The sequence below is a fragment of the Ursus maritimus genome (genome assembly GCF_017311325.1).
Source record: "Ursus maritimus isolate PB19 chromosome X unlocalized genomic scaffold, ASM1731132v1 scaffold_X1, whole genome shotgun sequence".
In the NCBI taxonomy this organism is placed as follows: Eukaryota; Metazoa; Chordata; class Mammalia; order Carnivora; family Ursidae; genus Ursus; species Ursus maritimus.
Window position 1 is genome coordinate 26,729,805 of NW_024423319.1, and position 24,384 is coordinate 26,754,188.

General features: G+C 41.7%; 1 long non-coding RNA gene and 1 pseudogene across 1 annotated transcript; both read right to left on the reverse strand.

The window, feature by feature from the left end:
* Positions 1–608: 608 nt before the first annotated feature.
* Positions 609–11,042, reverse strand: LOC121102426. The gene is made up of 3 exons (XR_005834501.1): positions 10,834–11,042; positions 10,196–10,393; positions 609–1,390 (listed from the first exon to the last, which is right to left on the reverse strand). It is a non-coding gene; the product is annotated as an uncharacterized LOC121102426 (long non-coding RNA).
* Positions 11,043–14,451: 3,409 nt separating this feature from the next.
* On the reverse strand, positions 14,452–15,412 carry LOC121101487 (annotated as a pseudogene).
* Between the last annotated feature and the right edge of the window lie 8,972 nt (positions 15,413–24,384).

Below are 24,384 nucleotides of genomic sequence, written 5' to 3' on the forward strand. Positions count from 1 at the left end.
TCTCTTCCTGGTTTACAGGTGGGTATCTTCTTGTATCCTTACATGGCAGAAAGAGCATCTCTCTTGTGTCTCTTATTTTCTTACTCCTCTTTCCCCAACCTTCCCCCTCCCCTCCCTTCTTCTTCTTTGGTTATTCTTTACTTTACTCTCTATTATTTTTTGTGTCTCTTCCTGTAAGGGCACTCCCATTTCTGAGCCCTCTACCTTCATGACCTAATTACCTCCCAAAGACCCCACCTCCAAATACTATCACATGGGCTTCAGAATATGAATTTTGAGGGCACACATTCAGTCTGTAGCAACTACTCACACATCACAGGCCCCACCCAACCTCAAAGAGGCCAGGAAGTGAAATATTACCATGTACCTAAGGAGAACCAGACAAACATGGTTAATAGCACCAACGTTTACAACATTGGTTTACAACTGTACGGATTGGAGAATGGGTGGTTGAGGCCTACAAAAAATGACATAGATAGGTGATCTCTCAGTATTATTGTACCTGATCTCAGAAGAATACAATATGAAAAATGCAAATTATCAAACCAGATCAAATGTGGGTTATGTATTCATGGTGCATAAAGGACACAAAAGGATTCAGCTTAGAATCTCTCTAACACATCTAAATGTTTATTTACAGATCATTTACTAAAGAATTCTGTAACTCTTGAGTTGAACCTTTCAATCAGGATAACTCTTCACACACGTTTGAATCTTTACTGTATGTTGTGTTGCCTATCCCAGTGTTTCTGACACAGCATATAAATTGATCCACAGGTTCTCCAGGGTGAGTTGTAAAGAGTCTCTTGTTAGTCAAACCCAAGGAGAAGACTAAAAGGCACAGTGAAATAAAAATTGTGACATCAATTATGCAGAATAAGAAATTCACAGGGGTCGGACGAGAGTAATCTCTTCCCCCACATGAACAGCTCCCCTTTTTCTTTTCAGAAGTGGCTGGTGGGATTTTCCAAGGAGACTCAGTAGTTGACATGTTTACACATTAAAATGAATAACAAAGGCCAGAGAAGACACTTTATTCCCACAGCAAAGTTGTTATAACAATAACCCAATATTAACATATGGCAATGCCTTCACTCAAGAGGACACCCCACGCCTCTGTAAAACAAGGACAAAAGCACACTTCTGGTCTGGTTATCTTCATCAATGAGACGCAAAATCATCAGCAACCAACGCACAGCCAAACTTTGCCGCCTCTGGCAAGACGAACCAAACAAAACACTCAACCTCCCTGAACACAAACTTTCAGTCAGCCCTTGGGGATGCCGCTTATCAAGTGTTAAGCACTGGGCCAGCAAAGTTGGAGGCCTTCAAAAGTGGTAGAAAACTTGGCATCAGTCCTCATGGACTTGACATTCCACTTGAAAGAGACCTGATATTAAGAAAATTTGGGAAAAAAAGAGGAAGAAAGAAAAGTTGTTATTGCAGGCATGTAGCCTTCGGCTACACAAGCAATACCACTAACTCACCAGGAACATGAGCACCACCATTACCCTGTTGCCCCACCCTCCAACCCCTTGAACTTGGCTGCTTTGCCCTGAATGTATCTGGAAGATTACATCGCATTCTTGGAGAAAATCAAATAAGAAAATTGGTGGGAGCTCCTTCCCAAGAAAACCCATCAAATTTATTGAAGGCTGAGGCACCAGTAGAATCCTGACACCAGGAGATACAGAATGTCTGACATTCATTCATTCCTTTACTTATTCATTTGCAAATGTTTATGAACATGCATTAATTGCTAAGCTGCGGGCTAGGCGTTGGACAAGATGGACATGGTCCCTGCCCTTATAGAGCTCACATCCTGGTGAGGGAGACTAGTACAGTTGACCTTGAACAACCTGGGGCTGTTCCAGGGGAACCAACGTCCCGTGTAGTCAAAACTCTACAAATAAATTTTCACTCCCAAGAAGCGTAGCTACTAATAGCCTACTGTTGACCAAAAGCCTTATTGATAACATAAACAGTTGATTAATACATATTTTGTATGTGGTATGTATGATATACTGTATTCTTACAATAAAGTAAGCTAGAGAAGAGAAAATGTTACCAAGAAAATCCTAAGAGAAAATACATTTACAGTACTCTACTGTAGTTATAAAAAAAAAATCCACACGTAAGATCCACACAGTTCAAACCTATGTCGTTCAAAGGTCAACTTCAAACTGTTAATTATGCTGCTATGACGGGAATACAGAGACCCATGGGGGCACCGAGGAGGGGTCCTCAGCACAACTTGGGTGACTCAAGGAGAGGTTCCGGTGACATCTAAGCTAAAGACTGATGAAGACGTGGAGAAAGAGCTCCAGGCAGAGTGAAAGTTATGTGCAGAAGCACCAAGCTAAAAGACTCAAGTGGAGATCTAGAAAAAGACCGCAGAGCAGCTCTTAGAGCGCAGGAAAGGAATGCGAGACTGACGGGAAGTGAAGCTGGAGAAATACTCAAGGCACAGGTATCGCAGAGCCTTGCAAACTGTGGGATCAGAATTTGGACTTTATCCTAATGGCAGCAGGAGTTTTAAGCAACAGAGTGGCCTGAACAGGTTTGCATTAGAGAGATGGGTCTGGTTGCAAAGAGGAGAAGGGACGGTAGGAAGGAAGGCAAGAGTAAAAGAAGGGAGCCCGGGTAGCAGCGTTTGGTGCCCTAAGCAAGAAATGATGGTGGGCTGGGAGAGGATAATAGATGTTAGAGTGGAGAATAAGAGAAATTGAATTTGAGAGGTGTTTTGAAAGTCAACTTGACAGGATTTGGTCATTGATTAGATAAGGAGAGCCGAAGAAAGGTTACAGAGGATTTTCGGATCTCTGACTCGAGCTATGAGTGAGGCCATTTACTGAGCTCGGGGAGGCAGGGTGTTAAAAATGAGAGGCACCTCCATGGAAGATCGGGGCTTATCAGCATGACGTGGTGATGGGAACCCTAGTCATAGATGAAGCCACCTCGCCTCACTACTCAGAGTGTGGTCGTGACCAGCAGCAAAGGCATCACTTGGGAACTTTTTAAAAATGCAGAATCTCCAGCCCCACCCCAGGCCTACTGAAGGCAAACCTCACTTCAGCAACCTCCCCAGCGTTCTGTATGCACATTAAATTCTGAGAAGCCCTGCTCTGGGAGGCATATACATTTCTCAACCTGGGCTCTATATAAACACTGCCTGTGAGGCACTTTGTCCCCCTCTCTCAAATGAAGTTGTTTATTTGCAATAAACAAAAATTTGTAAGGCAAAATCACTTTCACATATGAACATATTATAGATACTACAGAAAAGAGACTCAGGCTGTGGAATCACACAAAATTTGTGTGCCTTGCTCAGAAGAAGACAGAGATGCATTTTTTTAAGTTTTAGTTATTTAAGTCATTTCTACACCCAACATGGGGCTCAAACTCACAACCCGGAGATCAAGAATTGCATGCCCTTCCGACTGAGCCAGTCAAGCGCCCTCAGAGATGCATTTTGATGAAGAAATCAGCCCCTATGATAGACAGAGCTACATGTCACATGATCTGTTCGAGAAAGAAAGTTACAGTCTCAGCAAAGTGGCAGACCCTTAATCTTCCACTAGACACATTTTGTGACTCCACTTAAATTCATGTGATCAACACCCCTTACAGACATTCTTTTGAAGTGTCTTAATTATAATATTTCATACACCTCATCTCCCTACCAAGGAATCTCTACTAAAATTTTAAGAGTTTCTTCCCATCACTGCTGGAGCTATTCCAGAGAACCTTGAGAGGATGTTCGGCTAAGAATGAATTTTACCGATTTGTTTAAATCCATCAAAGTGTGGTTATAAAACTTAATAGATACTGTTTGTATTAGGATCATCCCAAGAGATAGTATGTGTGTGTGTGTTGGGAGGTATATGTGTGTGTATACAGGGAGAGAGAGAGAAAGATTTCTTTTAAGGAATTGGCTTACATGATCGTGGGGACTGACAGATTTGAAACCTGTAGGTCTGGCTGACAGTTTGGAAATTGGGGTAAGAGTTGTTGCAGTCTTGAGTCTGAACTCTATAGGGCAGCCCAGCAGGCTGGAAACCCGGGCAGAATTTCTATGTTATAGTCTTGAGACAGAATTCACTTCTTCAGGAAACTTCAGTCTTTGCTCTTAAGGCCTTCAACTGATTGAATGAGGCCCACCCACATTATAGAGAGTAATCTGTTTTACTTAAAGTCAACTGGTTGTCAATGTTGTGATCAACATCTAAAAAATATCTTCATAGCAACATCTAAACTTGTGTTTGACCAAACAGCCAGGTGTCACAGTCTAGCCTAGTTAACACATAAAACGAACCGTCAAACTGTTTTTCATTTCACTACTTTGTTATGGTGATCTCTGAGAATCCAAAAGAATGGAGCATTATTCTACATGTGCTTCTCTTAGGCATAGGAGTGACTTTTTCTAAGGACAAATGGCTCCTTTCTCTCCACAGTATGCCACAGCCATACATTTGGGGCTTGTACACTGTGGCTAAGGACCATACATTTTTCACTTATTTTTTATGACACATAATTTGCAAGATGGAAAAAAGCTCAGGCATGCACCTCTGTGGTAGCAACTTCTAACGTTCATTAATGTCTGGTTCTCCTCTCTTTCCTTTTTTTTTTTTTTTACTTATTTATTTTTTAGTGATCTCTGCACCCAACATGGGGCTTGAACTCATGACCCCAAGGTCAAGTGTCTCACACTTGAGAGGCCAGCCAGGCACCCCAGTTCTCCTCTCCTTCCAAGCACACAGGGAATTACACTTCTCCATCCATCATGAAGTTGGTGAGGGCCATGTGGCAAGTTTGGCCAGTGGGTTGCCGGCCGAAGTGGCATGTATCATTTCTGGAATGGAGTATTTAATTGCTTGTGCAAGATCCTCAGACTGTCTTTCTTCCCATGCTACATCAATCAAGTTTAAAACAATCATATGTTTAAGACGGTGCAGTTATCAGATGGTGAAGCCCCCATCAGCTTGGATGGTATAATTGCCATATAGAGGTGCAGTTGTGCTAGAAAGTCCCTCAGACTCACAGTGGATATGAGGGACAAATAAATCTTTGCTGCCATAAGGCACTACTTTGTTACTATATCATACTGGTATATCCTCAACTAATTGTCCCTACAAACTTGGAAGGACAGGAGGAGGCAGGCAGCTAGTTTTAACCAAATCATCCATTCTTCTCCTCTGCCTAAGATCTCCCTCCCTTCATCCTTTTTTCTTATTCTTTTTTTTCCAAGATTTTTATTCATTTATTTGAGAGAAAGAGAGAGAAAGAGAAAGAGAGAGAGAGAGAGGTGGGGGGGGCAGAGGGAGAAGGAGAGAATCTCAAGCAGACTCTCCGCTGAGAATCCCACCACCCTGAGACCATGACCTGAGCCAAAACCAATAGTCAGAGGCTCAACCCACTGAGCCACCCAGGTGCCCCCATTCTTTTCTCTGATGCACTCTCCATTATACACAGTCTCAGTCCATTTCCCATCTACTCCCAATATGCAAACTTCCCTGTGTTAAAACAAATGGTTTTAAAATGCAGTATTTTAAGATGCCTCTTTGAAACAGCCTGTACTTCTATCAAATAACAAATGAAAACTTGCAGAGTAATAAGCACTAATTTTCAAATTTAAAAACCAATAGGGTCCCTTCGGGTACCACCCTCTTCCTTATTCATAAAATTCAGTGTCTCTTTGATGTGTTCAAACACCTCTGCTTGAGGTTCTTAGCCAGTCAAAACAGACCAAAAACTGTAAAGCAGCACAGTTGACTCCATTGTATTAAGGGTCATCAACCAAAATGATTGCGTTTCTGGCATGTACTGGTAGAATGGAAAAAGCATCATCGGAATAAAATATGGCCACAGAGGTGCCTGTTTTTATAAGTAAATATGTTGGCAAGACCGATTTAGCAGCAGGCAGCTTTTATGAAAGGCCGCATTGTAGGTCATCAACCTTGTTCCATTTAAACTATCCAAGGTTGAGAAGGGGAAAGATGGAGGAAGGGATCAGTTGGAATCTGCCTGTTATAATGGAAAGTTAACAAGGCGCCTAGGATGAATTGTGAGGCCTAGGAATTTTTAAAAAATATTAGTGGATAAAAGTTGAGATAGCTGTTATTTAAAGAATATGAGCACAGAACTTGAGAAGTGGAAATACAAACTTGTCTTTAGTTGAAGCTGCTTCTTTGAGGGGAGAGGGGCTGGGGACAACGCTTGAATGGGCCCTTCAGTTCCAAACATGCAAAGTAAGTAATGACACTTTGTTCTTGAAGGAAACAATGAAGCAACCCGAATGAAGATATTTTGAGGCTGATAACCTGAGTTCCGTTTGATGATATAAATGGTCGTGAAAATTGTTGGGCGCTGTTGAACTAGCGTCACCTTATGTCTCTGTATATTTTTTTTTCTTTTTGCCCTGGGGACCTATCCCTGGCCTTATGGTTACCGTTTATTCTTATGGAAATACGTCTTCTCCTGTTCGAGTGATCACACACAAATAAGGCATTAAGCCTGAAAGGACAGACGGGAAGGGCCTTCACCTTAAGCAGAAGAGAAAGAAAATAAACTGGTTCTGAATTAAATGCTGGCTTCCTAATTCTGGTAATTGAGGGCTAGATTATTTGGACAAGCTTCCTACCGAAAACAAGTGAAAGAGCCGGAGAAAATATAAAAATCACCATCTTAAAAGCATAAAAGACCCAACATATGACAGTACGGAATTACAAGGCCAAAATGAAAGAGGAAATATTCACCGAGGAGCTGAATAAGAACGAAAGTAACTTTTCTCTAAGGGTTTTTGACAAAGCACTGGTGATTTCTACCAAACATTTAAAAAATAATTAACACAGGGGCGTGTGGGTGGCTCAGTCGGTTAATCATTGGACTCTTGGCTTCAGTTTAGAGCATGGTCTCAGGGTCATGAGATCGAGCCCCGCATTGGTCTCCCCGCTCAGTGTGGACTCTCCCTCTCCCTCCCCCTGTTTGTGCACACTCTCTCAAATAAATAAATAAATAAAACATTTAAAAAATAATACGAATTAACACTAGGGGCACCTGACTGGTTGAGTTGGTAGACCGTGCAACTCTTGATCTGGGGGTTGTGGGTTCGAGCCCCACCTTGGCAGAGATTACTTGAAAATAAAATCTTTTTTAAAAAATAATAATCAACACTAACCCTTCTCAAACTCTTCCAAAAAGCAGAAGTGGAGAAAATACTTCCTAACTCATTCTTGAGGCTAGCATTACCCTGACACCAAAGCCGGGCAAAGATATAACAAGAAAGAAAAACTACAGACCAATATTCTTTATGAATATAGATGCAAAAATCCTCCAGAAAATACCAGCAAACCAGATTCTGCAGCATATTAAGAGGATTATAGACCATGATCAAGTGGGATTTATCCCACAAGTGCAAGGGTAGTTCAACATGAGAAAATCAGTCAGTGTAGTAATTCTTCACACTAAGAGAACAATGGGAAAATCCACGTGATCATCTCAACTGATGCAGAAAAAACCTTAGACAAAATCTAATACCCTTTCAGGATAAAACATTCAAAAATTAAGAATAGAAGAGAATTTTCTCAACCTGATACAAGGCGTTTATGAAAATTCTATAGCTAACATCATAATCAATGGTGAAAGACTGTAAGCTTTCCTCCCAAGTTTCTAAGTTCAAGGATGTCTTTTTCTTCACTGTCATTCAACATCGTACTGGATGTTCTAGCCAGGTCAATTAGGCAAGAAAAAGAAATAAAAGACATCCAAATTGGAAAGGAAGAACTGAAATTTATTCACAGATGACATGATCCTATAAACAGAAAATTATAAAGACTCCAGAAGAATCTGCTGAAGCTAATAAATGAATGCAGCAAATTTGCTGAATTCAAGATCAACGTACAAAAGTCAGCTGTATTTCTGTACACTAGCAAGGTCCAAAAAGGAAATTGAGAAAATATTTGCATTTACCATAACATCCAGAAGAATAAAATACCCAAGAATAAATTAAACCAAGGAGGTCAAAGAGTAGTGTACTGAAAACTACAAAACATCAGAATGCAGGAAGAAATGAGAGGGTCTGAGTCCCAGCTGGAATCCAGAAACTATTACACCCTCAGATCTTAGCACACCAGTTTTACATTTCTTTTTCAATGGCTACAAAGATCTATCCCCATACCTTTTCAGGTATTGTTTTAGGATTCACCAGAAAGGGACGCTCACAAATCAACATATTTCAAAAGGTTAATATACATTCGAAAAGCAGTTTCAAGTCTACATTTTGAAAACAGGGGCAGTCAAAATAAAGAAGGTAAAATATTCATCAGATACACATGTTTGAGAAGAAAGAGAGTCAATCTTTGTCCAGAGAAACAAAGATGAAAGAAATAAGACATTAAAGAATTTTTAGTTGAATTTTTTTAACATTTATAATACATAATTTAGTTATTTGATTATGGAGAGACTGATTAGGTTAACAACATCCATTGGCCATTTTCCTAATTCTGATGCTGAGCTTTTTTTTTTTTTACTGATTTAAAAGAGCTCTTTATATATTAAGTAAATTTGCCATTTATCATAAATCTAAGTATTTTTTCCACAGCTCATTGTTTTTATTTTCAGTTTTCACGTGCTACTAGGAAACTATACATTTTTATGTAGTCAGATTTCTCAGTCTTTCTGTGATTTCTGAGTTTAGGATCAAACTTTAAAATATCTTCCCCAGGGTGCCTGGGTGGCTCAGTGGGTTAAATGTCTGCCTTTGGCTCAGGCCATGATTTCAAGGTCCTGCCCCTCCCCCAACTCATTCTCTCAATCTCTCTCTCTCTCTTGCTCTCTCTCTCAAATAAATAGATAAAATCTTTAAAAGTCAAACAAAATATCTTCCCTACCTTAGGATTATTGAAATGTTTATGGGGAGCAGGGTGGGGGGGCTTGGTGCGGGTAGGCACCTGGATGGCTTAGTTGGCAGAGCAGAGCATACGACTCTTGATCCCAGGGTTGTGAGTTCGAGCCACATGTTTCGTGTAGAAGTTACTTTAAGAAAAATAATTTCCAAAAAATAGAAAGACACAATTCTATTTAAAAAGAGAAATAAATGCTTACCGATATTTTCTCCTAATATTTTTGCTTTAATATTTAAATCTTTGCTCCATTTGGAATTTATCTGGTTTAAGGAATGAGGTAGGGATCAAGTTGTTTTGGGGGGGAGGGGAAGGGAGAGAATCAAGCTTTATTTTTTTTTCCCAAAAGGCTACCAATTGTTCCAACATCATTTCCTGAAAATTCCATCCTTTCTGTATCAGTCTGAAATGCTACTTTTATCATACAATTAATGTCCAAAGAGATTTGGGTCTCTTTCTGAACTTTCTGTCTACTCATCTGAAATGGAGTTCTATTTTTCCACTGAAAATTTTATTTCTGCTTACTGTTCTGAGTGTCCCTTTCCTGATACCAAGGTGTCTCTATGATCAAGCCAGAAAACAAATTAGTAAGCATGAATTGAGAATCAAAAGAAGTACACTGTTTGGGGACAATTTCATCGAGGCCATGTGTACTACCTCTATCCAGTGAGAGAGAATGCCTCTCTAATAATCAATGGTATACAAAGCCCTCTGTGATCTAGCTCTTGTCCCTTTCCAACATCATCTCTGGCCACTTTCCATCCTCTCCTCCCCTCGCCATTTGCTTAGGTGTTTCCAAAACACCTTGTCATTTCATATCTTCTTGCCTTGCACTTACTATTCCTTTTGCCCAGATGCCCTTCTCTTCCTTGCTTACCTGGTGAATTCCTACTCAATCCTTTAAAACCCAGCCACACTGTAAATTGTCTGTCACTCCTCCCACCCCACAATGCTTTTCACTGAAGAGTCAGAAACTATCTTATTCATATTTGTATTTCCAACGCCTAAAACAACAAGTATGCAGATATTCTGCTATGTTTGTTGAATGAAAAGCTTAATTCAAATCGTGCTAATGTTTCAACTGTGGAAAGTGTTCTTATACTATATTGGGGTGGTTGACATTCAGTAGTTCTTCAGAAAAAAAGTTTACTCTAACCAATATATCATCGCTTCCCTCCCTATCCCACTGGCCTAGTGCACTTTACTGAACTGGGCAGGGGTGAGGATGGGGACAAAAGAGGGGAAAGTAGGGAGAGGAAAATGAGTAGTATCCTTAAAACAGCAGTCAGGGGCACCTGGGTGGCTCACTCCGTTAATCGTCCGACTCTTGATCTCGGCTCGGGTCATGATCTCAGGGTTGTGAAATCCAGCCCCACATCCAGCCCACATCGAGCCCTGCATTGAGCTCTGCCCACGTCAGGCTTCTTGGTCATCAGGGAGTCGGCTTGACATTCTTTCCCTCTGCCCCTCCTCAGCTCACGCGTGTGCTCTCTCTAAAATAAATAAATAAATCTTTAAAAAAAAAAACCAGCAGAACCATATTAAACACAGCGGAGGGTAATAGGATTCTATTTCCATATGCATTTGCCTGAATTCATTGCTTGCGTAAAACAAGGCATACCGTAAAAGCAGCAGGATATCGATACCATAATAGAATATTCAAATTATAATAATGGAATTAGTCAGATATGGTGCTGCTTTGATTGGACAAATATTAAAAAGTAATTGAACTGTTTTCTTACACTGATAGGCACTCTATGGTGTAGTTTTTAAACCGGAGTTTCTCTTATAAAATAATTCTCATTTGGGTCCAAAGAAACCTTTATTTGCATGAACTACATTTCTAAAAACTAAAAATTTTAGAACCAAATGTGAACTTTAAAGTGTCCTCAAAATTTTACTAAAAACATGGCTGACATAGAAAAGTACTTACGCATTCAGATCCCTTTTCTCCAGGGACTAGTCATTTTAATCTGTTTTATACACACAGTCCTTAGAGTCAATTGTATTATAAATGACACAGGTTGGCTTGAATTCTGTCAAATTGTTCTCCAAGTTCTTGGCGCAATTTCTTAATCTCAGTTTTTCACTTAAAAATTTTTCCTCTTGATTTACCAGCATGCTTTCCACCATTTCCAACCACTATCTAATTTTATGGAAACAAAAAGGGTGAGGTGGTTACCAGATGATGAGGACGCAGTTGATTCGTGTTAAAACCAGCAACAAAAACTCCATAATTCCTTTTGTTCCCCTTATACATATTTCTTAGAAGTAGAATATATAGATTTTCCTTAAAACCTAGTATATTTACTTTGCATGATCTTTTCTGATGGCATTTTCCCGGAATAATGGAGAAAAAAGGAAGGCTTATCTGGATAAATTGCTTTGAACAAAGTCAACTCGGGAAATCCAGCCACTGAGTTATTTTCACCCTCTGACGATTTGTTTGGAGCAGCTCAGGAGGGATGAGCCGTAGCTTTGTGTATTTCACCTTGGCAGAGCAGTTCGGCCCACACCACTGGTCTTAGCAGCAGGCATCATTCGGCAGATGGCTAGGATGTCATGGAAGAGAGGGAGGCAATGTGATGTGACAGAGGTAAACCTATGACAGGGTGCTCATCGTCTGTTTTTATTTTCTATCTCGGTCTTTTAAAATGTGCTATGTTTATACTGTCACAGAATAAATAGAACCATGATTTCTATTTTACCAGCCTTCCTCCACCCAACAGCTTTTCTATGGGTAATCTGATTTCATTAAACTGAAAGACATTCATGCTAATCCCTGATGTCATCACCATATCTTACAACAAATACTACCGAACGCCATCAACCCATCAACGTGTCAGGCTTGATTAATAATATTCAAAGGACCTATAAGCAAGAACTCTAATAGGAGATTTCCCGGCATCAGGTCAGGCAGAGAGCTATTTTGGGTGGAACGAAGAGGCTACACAGATGACTGCTCTTCTGGTGGAGATAGTCTTGAGGCTCCTGTTTTCTTCAGTCTATTCCCTAATCCTGATCCTCAGTCAACTAAAAGATTTATTTACAGGATTCTACAAGAATAAGGAAATAAACCTTCATAGGAGCTTAAAGCGAAAACAGAACATCTAATCTTTGCCATTAAGATTTTTATGATAGCTTAACAGGAACTGAAGTTTCTTTTTTCTTTTTTTTTCTAAAGATTTTATTTATTTGTCAGAGCGAGAGAGAGAGAGAGAGAGAGAGCGCACAAGCAGGGGGAGGCTCCAGCAGGCAGAGGGAGAAGCAGGCTCCCCGCTGAGCAAGGAGCCTGATGTGGGACTCGATCGCAGGACCCTGGGATCATCACCTGAGCTGAAGGCAGAAGCTTCACCGACTGAGCCACCCAGGTGCCCCAGTAACTGAAGTTTCTACGGCCACCTTCAGGACTCTTGGCAGCAACCTGGCCTAAATGAGGGAATTTCCAGTGGCCTCTCACCATCTCATTCTACAGCCCATCCTTCACTTGCGCAGTCCCCACAGGAGCAATCACCCATACTCTGTACTCAAGAGCTTTTCTTATTCCTCGTCTAAGTTTACTGCTCTGGAAACCTGCCCTGCTAAGTGACTAATGCTCGCTCCCACAGTGCTCTGAAGCGCAGCTGCACTCACACAGTGTGCAGTAGAAGACACCTGCTTTTACAAAGGAACCTGTGGGGCGGTGTCCACAGAATGACCAGCAGAGAGGACATCGTGCATTTTGGCCCACCGATGGGCGGGGCAGGCTCTGGAGGCTTCAGTAGATCGCTGGTGCCCAAATTTCTTTGAGCACTTTCTTTGTTGAGACACAGTCATTGGACTTTTAACCATAGGCCCTTCCTTAGTCCCTCCGGTCTTCATACTATAGAACGTAAAATGAACAGCAGTATGCATTTTTACCATGAGTAAACTGGGCCTTAAAAAGAAAGATAAACAGTAAATTTTCATTACAGACATAAACTCAGGTAGAACTCAACATCCATACTACTTGATATTTAATACTATACTTTCTTGTACTGTGGCCTTATTTTCCCATAGACACCTCTCCCTAACTCAAATGAGGACACGAGGCCCTGTCTGGTAATTTGTGCCCATTGTACTTAGCCAAACCCATGCCCACAGTAAATTTTCAATATTCTTTGAGGAATTGAAGCAACACCTGATGCTTGACCCCAAGAGAATGTTCAGTGTCACATGGTTTGTGTATTTGTGTGTGTTTCATACAACGGTCAGAGGTCCTTTTTCTTCTCTCTCTTACGGTTACCACCATTTCTTATAGTAACTAACCTTTGAGGTGTCTGTCTACACAGCTCACAGTACTTCTTGCTTCTCTCAGCACCACTTTTCTACCAATGTGGATAGGAAGTCATGTCTACACTGTGTGACGCTGCCCCCATGATGGCAGTTGATTAGATGAGGGGTAGTGCCTGCCAAAAAGTTAACCAATCAGATTCTTTCTCCTGGGAATTTTCATGGCGCCTAAGTCAGCCAGTCAGTCTCTGTGTCGGCAGAGAAGCCAAGAATGTCCTTCTGCAAAGAGAGAAAAGCAAAGACGAGACACCCAAAGAGAGTATGCGTTCTGGGCTCCTGTGCTGACTTTCTGGTCCCTGGTTCTGATTTCTTCTTGAGGTCCAGCTACATCCTCGCCTGCAGATACCATGAGACCTCCACCATTTCCTTTTCGTAAGTGATCATTTGTGTATTTTTGCTGAAGCTGGCTTGAGATACAGTTTACTACTTTATTTTTTTATGTTGTCATGTTTTAAGCAGAATCGGATATTAAGTGGCATAAAACACTCCATCTATCACTTTGCTGTTCCCAATATCATGAATTCAAAGCTCAAATATGACACAAACAGCTTTAAGAATTATTTTGACTGGTCTCCCCAGTCCCAAGGGAGATTAAAAAGTAATCATGTAAGAAAGCTAAGGTCGAGGTGTCTTAATATCACAGCTAACAACTAACCATTTGTTTACTGGTGGCTTCTGTTCCATCCTACAAGCTGCTGAGCTTAACTCAATGTCAAGTAAGTGGTTAGTTATTAGTTCCCCGGGTGACTGTCCCTCAAAGTAAACCGTGCTCTGGGGACACACTAGGCACTTTCAGTGGAGGCGGTTACCTTTTCCAGTTTGGGCACACGTTTGGCTCTCAAAAGCAAGACAAAGAATTTACAAACAGAATGTACTGTGATTCTGCGCCCTTGGGATTAAGCCCTGAGATTTCAGAGCCTTCTCAAGAACATCTGTCCCAGATGTTCTGGAGAGAGATTTGTGGGTTGACGAGCAGGCCGTTTAATTTCTGCATGCGCTGCATGGGCACCGGCACGCTGCCCACTCTGATTTGTATGCTGGCGTCCTGAGTGCGAGCCCGTCTGTCCAGTGGTGCTTTCAATACTTAGCGACAAGCGGCCTGGCGCAGGCACCCGCGATCATCAGAACGATGCTGATGCAAATACCCTGTAAGCCTGCCGGGGGTACATGCTGCGGGGCATCAGCTCTGTGCAAGGAGCATGCGCAGCCCGCACGCGCGCCGCGACGCCTGCTCAGGGCCCTACTCTGCCTCGTCCACGTCTTCTGCAGGAGCTGCTTCTAAAGCTGCAAGGGCTTCGGCCGCGGCCGCAGCCGCAGCCTCGTCCTCCGCCTCCCCACCCGGCTCTCCCGCGGGGCCAGGTGCTTCCTCCCAGCCGGTTCTCGAATCGACCATGGACACGGCCTGGGCAGCATCCTCTTCTTTAAAGTAGGCATTTAGGACTTCTGTTGCCGCGGCCTCGTTGAACAAACCCCAGCTTCTCTTCAAGGGGAAGGACATAGTCGAACCATGCTTCCTCACCCTAGGGTGAATTCCCACCGGGGGCTCCTCCTCAGTCTGGCTCTTGGAAAGACCAGCCTTTTCTTCCTGATCAACTTTGTCTACAGCTGAGCCCCGAAGGGGAGGGTAATCGGGAGCTGGTATTGGAGATCATGGTCTTGTACTTGTAAGGCAGGACCTTCTGGCCTGGAAGCAGCTGAGGAATCCCCATTTCGGATGATCTGGGTCTCTTGTGAGGCCGGCAGCACACTGTCCTGTTTTCTGGGGTCCCCTCCTTCCTGGAAGAGTTGAGTGGATGGGGGCTGCTGTTTGCGGTACTGACGCAGGAGCCCCTGTCACCCCGGTGGGGCCCATGATCCCCAGAGGGCTCAGGGGCAGCCGCGGGGCCAATGCCACTGATGGCACTGCCGGCCCTGTCTGCACAGTGTCCCCCCACTGTGTCCCCCTGAGGGGGCGGTCCTGGAGGAGGCCAGTGGGGCTCCTGCCCCCCGCAGGCTCTGCCTCTGCTGGTCGTCCTCTCCAGGCCCTCGCTCTGCAGCTCGTTTTTATGCACCAGGACTTGGCCACTCTCTTTGCCTTTCAGTCTACCTGCGTCACCTGCATCCACCTTGCAGCTGTTCACGTGCTTGACCTAGCGGGGGGAGGGCACCTGAACTGGACCAAAGAGATACCTTTGTATCCTTTTACAGCACCTGCACCCCATCCGGATTATTTTTTGTTACCATCTGTCGTGGAGATTGTCCATTTGGTTTCTCTCGAAGTTTAACTTCTCTTCCCGGGGCCGGGCAGGGGCGGCGGCAGTGGGACAGTGGCGCCCTTGGCTTCGCCGGCCTCCGGCAGCTGTGCCAAGAAACACCAGTGGCTCCTACGGTTGACTACTTTAAACCAGAATCTTACCTAATCCACTTTCCATTATCCAAAGTCTACCAGAGAGGAGTGACGCTACCAGACTGGTTGGCTGACGCAACTTCAGTACTGGGCATTGTGGAGCAAGCTAGGTCATGGGATGGCCTGGGACTCCTCATACATGTATCACCACTCAGAAATCCCAAAAGTTGTGATCTAAGGCACAGCCATCATGGACAGACTCAGGGAACATGAAGAATGCCTAGTATCATTACCAAGGTATGCCTCTTGTATTATGTGGCTAAGAAAAGAGAGGAAAGGAAGGAAGGAAGGAAGGAAGGAAGGAAGGAAGGAAGGAAGGAAGGAAAAGAATGAGAGAGAGAGGGAGGGAGGGAGGGAGAAAGGAAGGAGAAGGAAAGAAAAAAGTGGATGTGATGTATAATAATTTTTGAAGCTGTTTAATTTTTTAAATGCAGATTTTGGGGGCGCCTGGGTGGCTCGGTTGGTTGTGCATCTGCCTTTGGCTCAGGTCATGATCCCAGTCCTGGGATCGAGACCCACGTTGGGCTCCCTGCTCAGCAGGGGAGTCTGCTTCTCCCTCTTCCTCGCCCTCTGCCCCTGCTCATGTAGTCTCTCTCACTCACTCTCTCAAATAAATAAATAAAATCTTTTAAAAAAAATAAATAAATGCAGAATCTGACACAATGTGACAACATGCTAAGAAGAAAAACAAATGGAGTCATCTCATTCAAAAACTAGGGTTTAACTGCAGCTCATGTCTATAGGGAAGAAGAGAAGAAATACTTCTGGTTTCCCATAACTCTAACCAAAGGTGGCAACTATTAATTCCATGTGAACCGAACATTGGCTAATGCCTAAAGGATAACCTATGTTAGAGAATGAGCTTGTATTAAACCAACCATTACTATTTCATTATAATACATATATTCCCATTGAGATATTTTCCTCAAAATGTACACTAAGTACTCTGATGCAAGTCTATCCGCCTACTTCTTTTCCTTGGTTGTGTTCCCTTATCTCATTTTCCACTCCATGTCTGGGCCAGTCTTTATGTCCTTCTAATCTGACATTCTCTATTGGGTCTGCCTTGCCCTGATGGCAACATCTCTCTACCAAACCCAATATTCTACTTTCAAATTAAAGCTCTTGGGATGCCTGGGTGGCTCAGTCAGTTAAGTGTCTGCCTTCGGCTCAGGTCATGATCCCAGAGTCTTGGAATCGAGTCCCACATCTGGCTCTCTGCTCAGTGGGGAGCCTGCTTCTCCCTCTCCTCCCTGATCGTGCTCTCTCTCACTATCTCTGTCTCTCTTTCTCTCAAATAAATAAAATCTTTAAAAAAAATTAAAGCTTTCTCTTTTTTTTTTTTTACCCCAAGCTTTAGTTATTTTAAAATATTTTTGGAGTAATTTTACATTTATATAAAACTTACAAAGATAGTGCAGAAAGTTCCCATATATTTCCTCCTCATGCCCCAATGCCAACACCTTATCTAATCATGGTATATTTGTCAAAAGCAAGACGGACACCTGGGTGGCTCAGTCGGCTAAGTGTGGAACTCTTGATTTCAGCTGGGATTATGATCTCAGGGTCTTGAAATCAAACCCCGCATTAGGCCTCACGCTGGGTGTGGAGGCTGCTTGGGAGTCTCTCTCCCTCTCCCTCTGCCCCTCACCACCACTTGCTTGCTCTTTCTCTCTAAATAAATAAATAAATAAAAATAAATAAATAAAAAACCAAGAAACCAGCACTGATACATTACTATTGACTAAACTCCAGGGTAAGATTTCACCGATTTTTCCACTAGTTTCTTTTTTGTTTTTTTGGGGGTGTGTGTGTGTGTGTGTGTGTGTGTTCACCGTTCCAGGATCCAATCCAGGATACTGCATTGCAATTAGCAGGCCTTCCTTTTAATCTTTAATGGACAACCAGGAGCTTAAGCGAAACCTATCTCCTGGTCAGAACACCCTTTGAATCTCACTTTTTACAAAACCATAAAGACATCAACCTGGAAAGTCCGCCTAGTAAGTATGTTTGCTGGTTTCAGAGAATATCATCATTCCACTGAGATCCCACCTCAGCAACTTTCTCCATTTAACGGGCTCCTTCCATCGAAGAGTGTTTTTCTTAAAACTTAACAATTTTCACACCCATACCTAGGAGACATTAGAAACGAGTAGCTTCCGACAGCATTCAAATGACGCTCTCCCGCTGTAGCCTTCTCTAAAGAAAACCACAGTCCTCTTTAGTTCTTCTCGTAACTCATGTCCTGGTCACGTTCTCCTGTCTTTTCCCTTGGTATCTCTTCCCAACAGGTGCACTCCACTCACTTATCCACCCCATTCATCTTAAAAGGACAAATAGAAGAGATTTATGTCTCTTGGGGCAGGTGTGTGGTGTCGGTGAAGACACATGACATGATGTGGAAATAAAGCAGAATGAAGCAGGAGTTTATGACATTCCTCTGTGCGCTGCTGCAGATTATAATCATCCCAGCGCTTTGCCAAGTCACATTATCCAGGCAAGTTCTGGGGCAGGGAAATAAGTAAGCATCAGCTGTAGGAAGGCACTGGAGTACTTGGCCAAAATCTCTCAGATATGGCCTCAGCCTTTTAAAGGCCAAATTCCGCCTCTCCGTCATTTCTGCCATCACAGAACACGTGCAGGATGTAATGATGTATGTTACCGTCATATATAATCAGTATGAAAGTGTCAGTGACGTGAGCAAAGAATATCACTTAGATTTATTTTTAATATCTGAACATTTCTAATATAGTAAGCATTGGAGATGTCAGTTGGACTGAAAAGTCTCACTGTGTTCTTTATATGTTGAAATCTTCTGGTCATTTGACATATAAACACATATTTATTATGGCAGGAGTAAAATGAAAGGACTCTTAATGGTGACTATGAAAGCTTTTAATTTTATGTACAAATGTAATTATTAGGAAGTTACAGTTAAATTGGGAAATAGATAAAATCAATACAAATATTAAGAAAACATGCAGTAGGGTGCCTGGCTGTAGACTCCTTTTTTAAAAGATTTGTTTATTTTAGAGAGAGAGTGAGCAGGGCAAAGGGCAGAGCTCTGTCCCAGGACCCTGAGATCAGTCAGCCGCTGAACTGACTGAGCCACCCAGAAGCCCCGAGCATGCGACTCTTGATCTCAGCATTGTTAGTTTTGGGCCCGCATTGGGTATGGAGTCTACTTTAAAAAAAAAAATGCAATGACCAAATACACTTAAGAGCAATATTTTTTTATTCAAATGTAAGATAAAAATAAAAATTACATAGAATTCTAAACTTTGTAGAATTTTTTGTATTGGTATCCAAAACAATAAACAAAATAGCCTTTAAGAACTGTATTTAATTATTAATTACAATAAGGCTATGCTTGTTTTAAGAAAAAGTCTTATTTGAAAATCTTTACAGGGCACCTGGGTAGCTCAGTCGGTTAAGCATCTGACTCTATTTCTGCTCAGGTCATGATCTCGGGGTCCTGAGATAGAGCCCTGCATGGGGCTCAGTGCTGCGGGTGGAGCCTGCTTTGGATTCTCTCTCTTCCTCTCCCTCTCCCTCTCCCCACCCTCACTCCTGCTCTCTAAATAAATACATCATAAATAAAAATGAAAATCTTTCCATAGCTTATGAGGATGAAATAAAACCTAAATGTCAACTTTTCCACCTTAAAATTTCATAAGAAAGAAGAACTCCAAAATCAGGTACATCTGAGATAAATCATTCTCCATCTAAATATAGTAATAAAGATTGTAATGAGTATAAGGGGAAGAAAGTCTTAGAGACAAGTGAGATAGCCAAAGCTCGTTTGAGTCTTACTAAACAAACTTTAAAACAGACTTTACAGAAGTGTTTGAAGAAACTGCCTTATCGTTTTAGGTCTATGAGGTAAAAAACCTAAACAAAATTTGTTGAAGTGAAGCTTATAGACTGCCAACTACTCTCAGTAGTTGAAACTGAAGGTTTTGAGATTTGCTCAAGTTATGACTCCCAACTACAAAGTTCTTTCTAGAAATTAATGGGAAATGTTTATGGGAATTATATTCTACTGTGCACAAAATGATTAGTGTTACTAGGAGATGTGCTACTTTTTTTATTTTGTGCATTGTACATGTGGACATGCAGAAACACCCAGAAATCTTTTTTTAAATTAGATATCACAATGGATTAATGCTTTTGTTTTCCTTGTTTACAGTATCAGTTAGCTATTGCTATGTAAAAACGGCTCTCCAGGGACACCTGGGTGGCTCAGGCGGTTAAGTATCTGCCTTCAGCTCAAGTCATGGTCCCAGAGTCCTGGGATGGAGCCCTCCATCGGGCTCCTTGCTCTGCAGGGGAGCCTTCCTCTCCCTGTGCCTCTGCCCCTCCCCCTGCTTGTGTTCTCTCTCTCTCTCTGACAAATAAATAAAATCTTATTAAATAAATAAATAATAAAAAATGGCTATCCAAAAACTTAATGGTTTAATATAACAACCATTTATTTGGCTCACAATTCTTCAGGTTGGCAATTTAGTCTGGGCTCAGCTGGGCAGTGCTGGTTTCAGCTGGGCTTCTTAATGTGTCTATGGGCAGCTGTGTATCAGCTGGGTAAATTTGCTTCTGGGGGTTAACTGGAGGNNNAGGTATACATGCAATAAATACTAAGATATAGGTGAAAATTCATAGATAATTTTAAAATTTTGAGTCAATTACATTGCTCCATTGTCACATTTCTAGATCCATAGTTAAGAGGCAAATTTTTCACAAATTATCTTCTAAAACAGCAAGGGCTCATTTCTGTTCCTGCTAAGATGTAGAAACACATTCCATTCTGTCTTCCTCACTGAATGCTGCTGTAAAACCTGGATAGAATACGTGGTGCAGCTATTTGAGGATTCTCTAAACTAAGTGGTAGCAGACATCTTGGAAAAGAAGACAAGAATTCAAAGTAGCAACAAATTGGCATCCCTAAGCCACCCATGGTGTCAGGGGCAGCAGCACCAACAGCATCAGCAGCAGGGACCCACAGGGCCTAAAACTCTGAGGGAGGGGAACCTTCCTTTTCAGGAAAATGTAGGACCAAGAAGGTAGAGCACACCACCATTGTTTTTTTTTCTCTTGCCTTCCAGACATGAGCACAGTCACAAGAAGTACATGGCAGAACAGGGTACTAAAGTCCCAGCTTTCTGGCCAAAGAACTGAATAGGCAAGCCCCAGGAATCTGAAAGTATCAGAGAGATGGCTGAGAGAGAAGACCTCAGGAAAATGGCTCTGTAAAGTGGTTCATGAACTCCTTATAAACTGTACACCAGAAAAAAAAGTCAATTTACTGTATGTTAGATTGAGAAATAGAATGAAAATAAGATACATACAATGTAACATAAAAATTAACCAAAATAAAAAATCCCACCAAGAGCATACAAGGTATCAGAAATAAAAACATAAATGAGGGCAATAATCTTAAAACCACATCTGAAAATATTCAGAAAGCAAGATTTCCAGTTCCCATTCCAGCATGAAAGAAGCTTGTAAGTCACCACGAGGAGAGAAAATAGTTATTTCCCCATATCTGATACTATGCACTTGGGGAAAGAACCTAGGGCATTCAGGAGAAGGCTCTAAAGCTGTTGAAGGTCTTGCTGAAAACATCCGTAAATTGTGGGGCACCTGGGTGGCTCAGTCAGTTAAGTATCTGCCTTCGGCTTAGGTCATGATCTCATGGTCCTGGGATCGAGCCCTGTATCAGGCTCCCTGCTCAGGGAGGAGTCTGTTTCTCTGTCTCCCTTTGCCCCTCCCCCTGCTCATGCTTGTGCGCTCTCTCTCTCTCTCTCTCAAATAAATAAAGCCTTAAAAAAAAAATATCTGTAGGGGCGGCTGGGTGGCTCAGTTGGTTAAGTGTTTGCCTTCAGCTCAGGTCATGATCCCAGGGTCCTGGGATGGAGCCCTGCATCAGGCTCCCTGCTCAGCGGGGAGCCTGCTTCCCCCTCTGCCTGCTCTGCCTGCCACTGTCCCTGCTTGTGCTCTCTCTCTCTCTGACAAATAAATCAAAAAAATTTAAAAATCTGTAAATTGTTTTGCCAACACTCATTCTTTCACTCACTTATTCTCTCACTTACCAAATGTTAGCTGAGTACCTATTATGTGCCAGGCATTATGTAAGTTGCTAAGTTTATGACAAAGTTCAAGACACAGTTTCTGACTTCAAGGATTTCAAAGATTACTCAACAATGCAGGTCTGGTTTCCAGTCTAGCATGTAAAGAGCTTGGAAGTTGCTTCTCCAGGCTAACAACAAGTAAAAGGCTGAACAAAGTGAAAAATTGGCAACTCTCCTTAGATCTGTAAAAGACGTGGAGTTTAAAAAAAAAAAGTGAGGTCAAAGAGCAAACCAGTGCTCACAAAATAGAAGAGACTGACAGGTGAATACAGAGAATCACAACTTAGCCAAGCAGAAGCCTCCAGGGAAACCAGTGCTAGGGTAGGGAAACCAGAACTGTAATTGATGAATTGCTGAAGGCTCAGTGTGGACAATTCTGAGAGTCCCCAGGGGGACTCAGGTATCAGGGGTTCCCCACACTTTGGTGAGTTTTATCTCCTGGATTTCTACCAGATTCCCACAATGAGTATCAGAGAACAATCCCATCCTGCCTCTGGCAAGGGGAGGGGAAAAAGAACTATTTTGAAATATGCCAGAGCATTCTGTTCTCCTTAACAAGGTCTGCCCTATTTAACCAGTTAAATAGTTTCTCACCTGCTGGAGTTTTATCAGAGCCTAACTGACCTGAGGAAAAGAAATACTCAAATCCAACCAGTTGTAGCCTTCCACCTGGGAGAAGGAAAATACCCAACACAAGCTTACTCCAGCCTTCCTATCCCACCTAAGGAGGGAGAAAAAAACCTAAGAAGCACATGTGAGGTTCACAGTCCAAAGGAACAGGTTGACAAATATCTAAGACCTACTTTAAGACTATTGAATGCTCCTCCTTCCCCCACACCTTATTACCACATCACGAAAAGCCTATTTACAGCAGTTCCTTTTACCCAGTACATCATGCCTGCCTATAAAGAAAAAATTACAAGACATACTAAAGGCAAAAAACACAGTTTGAAGAGATAGAGCAAGAATCTGAATCAAACTTTAATATTTCACAGATATAGGAATTATCAGACCAGAAATCTAAAACAACTATGATTAATATGCTAAGGGAAGTAGACAGCATGCAAGAAAGGATAGGCAATGTAAAAAATAAGATAGAAATTCTAAGAAAGAATCAAAAAGAAATGCTACAAATCAAAAACACTGTAACAAGAATGAAGAATGCCTTTGATGTGCTTATTAGTAGACTGGATATGGCTGAGAAAAGAACCTCTGAGCTTGAGGATATCTCAATAGGAACCTCCAAAACTGAGTAATTAACAGAAAAAAAGACTGGGGATAAAACCCCACAATATCCAAGAGCTGTGGGACAACTACAAAAGGTGTAACATGCACAATGGGAATACCAGAAAGAGAAGAAAGTAACAGAAGAAATATTCAACACAATAATAACTGAAAATTTCCACACATTAATCTCAGACACCAAACCAGACTCAAGAAACTTAGAAGATATCAAACAAAATAAATGCCCAAAGAGGCTACACCTAAGCATATACTTTTCAAATTTCAGAAAATTGAAGAAAACTTCCTGAAAGAAATCAAAGGAAAAAGCAACCTTACCTATAGAGGAGCAAAGATAAGATTTACATCCAACTTTTCATAAAACATGCAAGCAAAAAAAGAGTGGAGTGAAATATTTAATGTTGAGAAAAAAAAAACCTACCAACCTAAAATTCTGTACTCCGCAAAGTAGAAATAGAGAATTTCCCAGACAAACAAAAACTGAAGGAATTTGTTGCCAATACACCTGCCTTGCAAGAGGTGTTTTAAAAAATTATTTAAACAGGCACCTGGGTGGCTCAGTCATTAAGTGTCTGCCTTCGGCTCAGGTCATGATCCCAGGGTCCTGGGATCGAGCCCCACATTGGGCTCCCTGCTCAGTGAGGAGGCTGCTTCTCCCTCTCCCGCTCCCCCTGCTTGTGTTCCCTCTCTCACTGTCAAATAAATAAAATCTTTTAAAAAATTATTTAAAGAGAAGAACAATTATACAGGTGAGAAATTCAGTCTACATAAAGAAAGAATGAGCACTGGAAAAGGAATAATTGATTAAAGATAAAATTAAAACTTTAATTTTTCTTATTCTTTTTTAAAAAAGATTCTATTTACTTGAGAGAGAGCACATGAGCAGAGGGAGAGGGAGAAGCATACTCCCTGCTGAGCAGGGACCCTCCCCCCAACACGGGACTCAATCCCAGGACCCCAGGGACCATGACCTGAGCCAAAGGCAGACACTTAACTGACTGAGCCACCCAGGCGTCCTAATTTTTCTTATTCTTAATTGATCTAACAGATAATAGTTTGTTCAAAATAATAAGAGCAACACTGTTTCCAGTTATGTATGCTTCTGTGCGTCATGTACATTTGTTATATAAGTGAAATAAATGACAGCAAAGATACAAAGGACAGGAGGGATATATTATAATTATTCTGTTATTATAAGATACTTACACTGTCTATGAAGCTGTATAGTCTTATTTTAAACTGGACTTGGATTAGTTGTAAATGTATATTACAAACTCTAGGACAACCACTAAAAAAAGTATAACTGATATGCTAAAAAAAAAAAGGAGAAAAAATGGAATTATAAAATGCTCATTTAAAATGACAAAATGCAGAAAAAAGAGTGGAAGACAAAAATAGGAACAAAGAACAAGGACAA